The sequence below is a fragment of the Melanotaenia boesemani genome, chromosome 4 (genome assembly GCF_017639745.1).
Source record: "Melanotaenia boesemani isolate fMelBoe1 chromosome 4, fMelBoe1.pri, whole genome shotgun sequence".
NCBI lineage: Eukaryota > Metazoa > Chordata > Actinopteri > Atheriniformes > Melanotaeniidae > Melanotaenia > Melanotaenia boesemani.
In genome coordinates this window covers 24,869,614-24,878,087 of record NC_055685.1, presented here as the reverse complement: position 1 = coordinate 24,878,087, position 8,474 = coordinate 24,869,614, and the positions used below count along the sequence as shown (strand labels likewise).

Here is an 8,474-nt window from a genome sequence, read left to right as displayed (position 1 = left end):
CGGAACAGGCTGAGCACTGCTCGTGCCCTACAGAATGACCTCCAGAGGGCCACTGGTGTGAATGTCTCTACCCAAACAATCAGGAACAGACTTCATGAAGGTGGCCTGAGGGCCCGACGTCCTGTAGTGGGCCCTGTGCTCACTGCCCAGCACCGTGGAGCTCGACTGGCATTTGCTGAAGAACACCAGAATTGGCAAGTCCGCCACTGGCGCCCTGTACTTTTCACAGACGAGAGCAGGTTCACCCTGAGCACCTGTGATAGATGTGAAAGAGTCTGGAGAAGACAAGGAGAACGTTATGCTGCCTGCAACGTCGTTCAACATGACAGGTTTGGTGGTGGGTCAGTGATAGTCTGGGGAGGCATATCCATGGAGGGACGCACAGACCTCTACTGCCTAGGAAATGGTTCTCTGACTGCCATAAGGTATCGAGATGAAATCCTTCAACCCATTGTCAGACCCTACGCTGGTGCAGTAGGTCCTGGTTTCCTCCTAATGCACGACAATGCCCGGCCTCATGTGGCAAGAGTATGCAGGCAGTACCTGGAGGATGAAGGAATTGAAACAATTGAATGGTCTTCACGATCCCCTGACTTAAACCCAATAGAACATGTGTGGGACATTATGTTTCGATCCATTAGGCGCCGCCAAGTTGCTCCTCAGACTGTACAACAGCTCAGGGATGCCCTCACACAGATCTGGGAGGAAATGCCACAAGACACCATCCGTCATCTCATTAGGAGCATGCCGCGACGTTGTCAAGCATGCATACAAGCTCGTGGGGGCCACACAAGATACTGAAAGCATTTTGAGTTGCAGAAATTAAGTTTTTGAAAAAATGGACTAGCCTGCCACATCTTCATTTCACTCTGATTTTAGGGTGTCTACACAATTGAGCCCTGTAGGCAGAAAACTCTTATTTCCATTAAAAGACTTGGCATCCTTTTGTTCCTAAGACATTGCCCTGTCGTTATTTGTATAGATATCCAACTTCATATTGAGATCTGATGTATCTAATGTGTTTCTTTAAAGTGCTCCTTTAATTTTTGTGAGCAGTATATATATATATATATATATATATATATGTATATATGAAGTGAATGTAGCTTGAAAAAATTGGTTCTCTGTTCATAGCTTGGAGAAAAGGAGAAAAGCTATCGAGTAGTGATGGCAGAAATGGAACGTTTGGGAGATCGAATCGTTTGGAACAATTGTTCCAGAAAAGGAATCGATCTTGTGGAACGTTCAGAACACATTACCACAGTGACATCTGGTGGCCATAAAAACTTCAACACTGACAAATATAGACTGTTTTTCCACATTTCACATTTGAGGATCCCTTAAGTTTTAATAAGCAGATAATTATTTAGTAAAATCTAGGTCTAAAAAAGTTCTCATTTGTGCCACCCTTTTCCTGGTTATTGCCCCTGCTCGGCACTTTCATCAAAACTTTTCCCGTCCCTCTACATACAGCAAATCCTATCACATGTCAACCAGTAAGAGAAGGTCCTGCTCTGATTTGGATTTCATAACCTGTTTATAATTTCCCTTCACCACATTTATGGCTCCTAAAAAAATTAATCTGCCTGTCCAACATCTGCATAGCAACAATAATCTAGAGAAGACATCCTCTTGTTTAATCTTGACACTCATTAGATATCTAAACCTGTTCCATCTGGTTGTATTATGACCAGCAGATTTTACAGCTGTCATCAGCAAACCTCAGTTAATAAATAAAATAATAGACAGTAAATGCAAACAAAAGGCTATCTAATTGAAAAGGGCTAACGTTCTGAGTCAACATCCTGCTAGTTTCCTCCTCCTCAGAACAAGCTGATAGATAAACACACTACAAGGGAGAGGCTGGGACAGAAACGCCGATTAGCTGATCACGTCATGATTCAAGGAGCGACAGGAGAGGAAGGGAGAGGAGAGAGTCGCTCAGCAAGCGCAGAGCGACTGCAGCAATTTTTGCTCAAAAGTATCGATACAATACTTTTCACATAAATGAGAAAAGACTTTGCAAATAAACAGCCGTTAGGAGAACTTTCACCAGCTCTCCTAACGGCTTGTGAAAGAAATTAATATTGCAAAAAAACTAATAACAGTCTCTTGGTTAAAACCACAGTCCCCTAGCAAAGACTTTTGGTGGGAAAGAGTGAAAGATGTGATGGAAATGGAAAAAATAACAAAATTACAGTTTGAAGATAAGACGTTTCAAGAAACATGGGCACCGGTACTTCAGGAAACAGAAAAACTACATCTACCCTAGAGCTTTTTTTGTTGTTGTTGTTGGTTTAAATGTATATACATATTGGTTTATTTTGTTTTGTTTTTTTTTTTATTATAATTTATTGTTTGGATAGGTATATATAAATGTTTGCATATATATGTTGGTTAAATGGATGTCTTTTTTTGTTGTTGTTGTTTTTTTCGTGGCCATGGTATTGGTATTTCTGATTTTGGGAGTTTCATTTGTTGTTGTTTATGTAAATAAATGTTATGTTATGTAAGTAAAAGGAAGAAAAGGGAAGGGGGGTGTTACAGCCTGTCCAGCCAGTCCTTCCACCTTCAGCCAGTCGCCCAGTTCCCTGATCCTCCACACCTGTTCCTGATCTGCTCATCAGTAATCAAGTCAACCTGCCACACCTGTCTTCCTTTGTTCCCCAGTCCTTATATACGCCAGCACCACAGTCATTCCCTGTCGGACCTTAATCTACACACCTAATGGACTCACTCCCTCGCTGTTCCTGACTTCCTCAACCCTCGTTGCCTTCTCCAGCACCGGTACTAGTATAATCCTTCGTCTGAGTGCCAATCTATAATAAAGTATAGTAACCTGTTCATGTCTCCTTGGAGTCCTGTGTAACAGGGGGGGCTTCACTTTGTGAAAGAGCTATGATCATTCAATAAATACAACAAGCTAATGTTATCTGCAAAAAGGCGGACTTACACAAGCGACTGAGGTTGTTAAAAAGTTTAACTATAATTTAACTACGCATAGCCCTTTGCGCTATGGCAAAGCAGTGTTGTTTTTGGCAGGCATCTCAGTTTTAGTCTTCAAGACAAAAGTTCTTATTAGTTTTAGTCACATTTTAGTCATTTCTAAGTTTGACAGTTTTAGCCCAGTTTTAGTTGAAACAAACTCAAAAAGGTTTTAGTCAAATAAAAGAAGTATTTGTCTTTTACCAAATTAATTTAGGTCAATAATACGTATTAAAAGTGGAATCAAGGTTGGCAGGTTATAACAAGTATTGCAATTCATAAAACAAGTTAACCTTTAAACTTTTGCACAATAACCAGATCTTTTACCAGACTGATAGCTTTAGCCGAGACTTTACCATCAACAAGGATGTAATGCTGCCATGCTATACTTAACTGCTGATGGGCAGAAACCTTTCATTTCTATATTTCACCTTTTTTCAAGAATTGATGCCCTTCTTCATCACACAAACACACACACAATGTCACACAAGAAAATAGCAGATCTATAAGTTAAACATATAGCAACACATCGAGAGCTTGTTGTTTGTTGGGAAACCTTCTAAGTCTAAAACCATTGATTTTAATTTAATAATTATTCATGAAAATAACCAAACAGCAAATAATTTCTGATCTGCGTAGGGTTATGCAATGCACAGATAAAGTGCTAACTGTGGAATCAATTACTCCAAAAAAGCAAAGAGCAACAACATCATTACTTTAGTAACTGTGGCTTTATTTACGAGAATTTTCTGAAGTGCAATACTCCACCCTGAACATACACATGCCTAAAATATGAGCAATGGATGAGGAACACATGCTCAACTTGATCTAGTGTGCCAGTGAAATTATGATGGATTATAGTTAAAATATGTCCATATATCGTTTCGTCGCTTCGGACTACCAAACCGTTTTGTCGACACTGCCACCATGATTCATCTTTGAATGAATGAACTGCTTATCTGTGCGCGAGCTGCACATCTGGTGGTGAGCGTGGCCAAGTGCAGCAGCATTGCTGACTGACAGATTGCACTCACAATCGGAAGAAATGTCGTGCATTTTTAATGTTGGACAATCAGCCCTTGAACATTTTCATCTCGTCTCGTCAACGAAATCTAACAAACGCCTCGTCATGTTTTCATCATCAAAGAGCCATTTTTAGCTCGTCACTGTCTCGTCATTGTCAAGAAAAAAAGGTTTGTCAACAAAATAAATTTGTCATCCTTGACAAAAACAACATTGTGGCAAAGATATTAACATTTTATGCTTCCAGCACATTTTCAATGAGACATTGTATTCTAATATTTCTGTCTGATATCACAGTATTGCTGTTGGCTATATGTAGTGTTATTATGCTGTAGGAAAAAATAAGACAGGCATTTATTTTATAACATGCATTTATTTTCCATAACTACGCAGTGAAAAAAATCTGTAAACATTAAAATATGATGTTGGCATGGTTGACATGGTTGATTTATTCTGAAAACACATTTTCACTTGTACACATTAATAAACAAATAAAATGTGGCCTGTGATGTGGATAAAGTCCTGTGGCCTGACCCAGTACGGAGAAAAGATGACTAGCTGAGTAGCTATTGCCCTTTTCATCATTTTGTACTTTATTTTTACGTAGGCTTACTATATACAAGTGCTAAATGCACAGGTTCTTTTAGCTGGTATGACGTGTCTGCTCTTCTGGTTTTTGATCTTTAAGCCCTGTTGTTACACATTGATCATCATGAATGAGTTTAGAAATGGATTTCTAATGACAGTCTCAAACTTACCACCATTTCTTTCTAACATTCTGGCTTACCTGCAAAGCACAGTAGAAAGCAAAACATTTTTGTTCCTTGTGCTGGATCCAGCCTATGTTTTCTGGAGCAGCAGTGGACCAGACTCACCTGTTAGCTCTTCCTTTCCGCCGGTCAGAAAGGAGGAGCTTCTGAACGATCATTTCATGAGTTTAAATTTATGTTTCTGATGGAGACATGGCTGGTGAGTTCACTGCTTTTTCAGAGCATCATTCTCCTGACTGTGGATTATTCAGCACCCCTCGAACTACAGGTAAAGGTGGAGGAGTCGCTGTCATGTTTAGAACCTGTTTGTTGTGTCAACAGCTGCCAATTAGTTGTTTTCCCATCTTTGAGGTTTAGCATCTGAGATTAAATTTCAGTCCCCGCCCTTATCAGGATTAATTGCCAGTTTTCTTCTCATGTATCTGTGGTCAAACCTCAAACCTGTATTTCAAGTGTGCACTTACTCTGAATTTATGGTGAAAGCAGCCGTCGCCAACAATTACTTTTGGATTTTGTCAAACTCTGAACTGCAAAAAAATCTAATTCATACAAGTAGTCTAGAAACCCTGCACTGCTGGACTAAGTACTTACTTCTTACACAGCAATCAGAATTACTGTATTACTGATAAAAAGTTATACACTTTAGAACACACAGAAAAAAATATTTTTTTGTCCTCGACTAACCTGTACAGACAGAATGAGACCAATCTTAACACTAGAAAAACCAAAGCTGCGCCATTTGGCGTTTCTACCTTCCATGCCCAGAGTTCAGCCAAATGGCGGGATTAGTTTTAGCTAATGTCCTAAACTCAGGTGTGAACGACACTATTGTTCTGTAAATGAGATGTTCTGTGAGCAACCCCCCACACGTTGGCCAAGTTTGTGGGGGGTTGCTCACTCTCACTCTCCTATTCACCTTCTTGGCTCCCAAATAAGAATGTGCAAGCTCACTGGCAAGCTCCACCAGGAAGTCCACCAGCTTCCCCTGCACAGTGGAGATGCTCAGCACAATATTTCTAAGACCAGTGTATGCACAACCTGTCTAGCAAGCCTGCAACGACAAATGATATTATCACATTATGATCAGAAAATTATTTTACCCTCTTTTTTAAGCAAGAGATCAAACACAGTCTGTCTTTTTCATTCCTTCATGACTTTTATTTCTGATGTACAAGATTTGAACAAGGAATCTTTTCTTATAGATGCAAGAAAGTGTACAAATAAATCAGTGCAGTATGTGGGTGAAGTGATTGACATTTAAAACACTCAGTGCAATGAAGTTACAAAATTTCACATGTTCCATGATGGTGGAATGTTCTCAGTGATTTTGACCTGCATTGTCTGAGCAGACTTGGCACTGCCATGCCACCTCCTTTCTGCATTTGCCACACGTGTACCTGTAGCAATCTACACAGCGCACAGTTAGCGTGATTCTCTTCTGCAACGACAGTTCACCTGGCAGGTTGCTCTTTTCCCTTGGTCCGGTGTGGGAGGTTGTTGGCGAAGAGGTTCTCCTTTGTTGACTTTCTTGGCTCCCAAATGTGGACTGAGCAAGCTCACTGGCAAGCTCCACCAGGAAGTCCACCCACCTCTCCTGCACCCCAGTGCACTGCCTGATAAAAGCACATAGGCATTCAATGCTGCCATGTCAATCATGTTGTAGAACACAGCGACTGGCCATCGCCATGTTCCTGAGCGAACACTGTACTCTCGCACCATCTGGTCCATCACGTCGACACCACACTTCATGCTATGTAGTCGGTGACTGTGTTTGGCTTCTCTTTCGTGTGTGTCTTCAGTCTCAACCACGCTGTGCATGCTGCTGAGGATGCAGACAGTCTTTCTCCGTTTAGGCGCATAGGACAGTCAGTGTAATACACCAGAGGTTGAAAACACCTGAGTACTGAATTCTTGGCGGTTCATAGCTTGTTTTGCTGAACTGGAAGCTCCCGTCGAATCCTTATTGACTGTGCCAAGGAGAGTGGTCTTCCGGTTGAGCAGTCGTTGCGCCAGTGATAGTGATGTGAAGAAGTTGTCTGTGGTCACAAGTTCTTCCTTTGTCCATATACACGGTTCCATCAGCTTCATCACCACATTTTCAGAAAGTCTCTCTCCAGAAGGACGACTGGGGTCTTTTCCAAGATATGGGATAACATTGCACACATACTTAGATTTCAGGTCACATGCCACCCAGAACTTGATACCAAACTTGTCCGGTTTTTGTTGCAATGTATTGCAAGAAACAGCAGCGAGTCTTTGACGGAAAAAAGTGGTTTCATCAATGGTGATGTGCCTGCCTGGGTTGTAGGATGAGATACAAGTTGGAAACGAAAGACTTCCAAAATATCAGCAACTGCAGCAAACCTGTCAGTCTCAGCTCGTTCACCTACGTGTGTCCATGTCATCAAAGCGTAGGTGTTGCATGATGTCTTGGAAGCGGTTTCGAGCCATGATCCTGGTGATCAGTGGGTGTCCCAGTTTGAAGACCATATGTTCACGCAGTGATGGAAGTCTAATTACCCCTCGCAAGAGAAGAATGGCAATAAACGCCATTAGTTCAGGGGACGGCCATGAACCAACTGCTCTCCTCTGTCCGACGTCCATGCTGAACATTCCACTCCTGAACAGTTCGAAGCATGTCAAGAGTGATGAAGCAAAGGAAGCTCTGTAGGTCCCAGGTCAAAAGGAATGTAATTATCTCTCATTTGAAATACATGATTATGCTTTCCTTTTGGCCTTTGTGGAAACAGAAACCGTGATAATCTCTCACTTGAAAGCAAGCTGGGCGTACAATAGTGTGATGACGATGAAAACTCACATGACCAATGCCTCAATAAAGGGTACATGAAAATGTGAGAAATGGTCAAAAGCACATATACCGTTTGTGGTGAGTGAAACTATACAGCACAGTAGAAAGCAGAGTCCCTACAAGGCTCTTTTCAAGCACACTCCTCCCCCCAAGGAGTATGCTTGAACAGCTAACGGCAGGTAATGGCTGTGTTTACAAATGTAAAGGGGCTAATTGTTGGCCATTGAATTGTTAATTTCAAACCGGGCAGCCTTTTGGCTGTACTCTGGGCATGGTAGAGGGGTAAGAAATCTCTGGGTTTTCTAGTTGTTAATGGGAAAAATTGATGTTTGACCTATAGAGTTCTCAAAGGTAAGGAAAGTCAACATTTAAACTTTATGCTTTTCTGTAAAAAAGGCTTTAGTGTTAGGGCTGTGGTTGGTTGTGTGTCAAAATGGTTTATATTATCAGAAAGACAAGACTTTGAGCTTTCATTTGATGTGTATATTGTGGGCATTCATGACGGAGGGGCTTGCACACATGGCTGCAATGTTGTTGATTAGTAGTCATGTACCGGGACCGGTACGTCTGCATCATAAGAGGCTAGGTACATTGTCAACTACTTGCACTACTACTATCTTGAGAAATTATTATTGTGAAATTCCCTGTCTTGTCTTATTTTCCCTTGTTTTTGGTAGCTGAGTTGGTTCCTGTTTTATTTTGACGTTTCTGTTGTAGAAGACCTATTTTATATACCTGTTTTTAAACATTTTGTTACTCCCTGAATTCTGTATTTTATGATTAAACCTGCACACAATGAATCAAAATGAGTCTTATGTCTTGCAACAGTGTATGGGACAAAATTTTGGTTGGCTCCACCAAATCAGCCAGCCACTGATTGTCAGGTT

The 8,474-nt window shown here is 41.1% G+C and overlaps 1 long non-coding RNA gene across 1 annotated transcript; it reads right to left on the bottom strand.

Annotated features, from left to right (window-relative positions):
• Positions 1-5,627: 5,627 nt before the first annotated feature.
• Positions 5,628-6,928, bottom strand: LOC121638317. The gene is made up of 3 exons (XR_006010010.1): positions 6,870-6,928; positions 6,303-6,305; positions 5,628-5,702 (listed from the first exon to the last, which is right to left on the bottom strand). It is a non-coding gene; the product is annotated as an uncharacterized LOC121638317 (long non-coding RNA).
• Between the last annotated feature and the right edge of the window lie 1,546 nt (positions 6,929-8,474).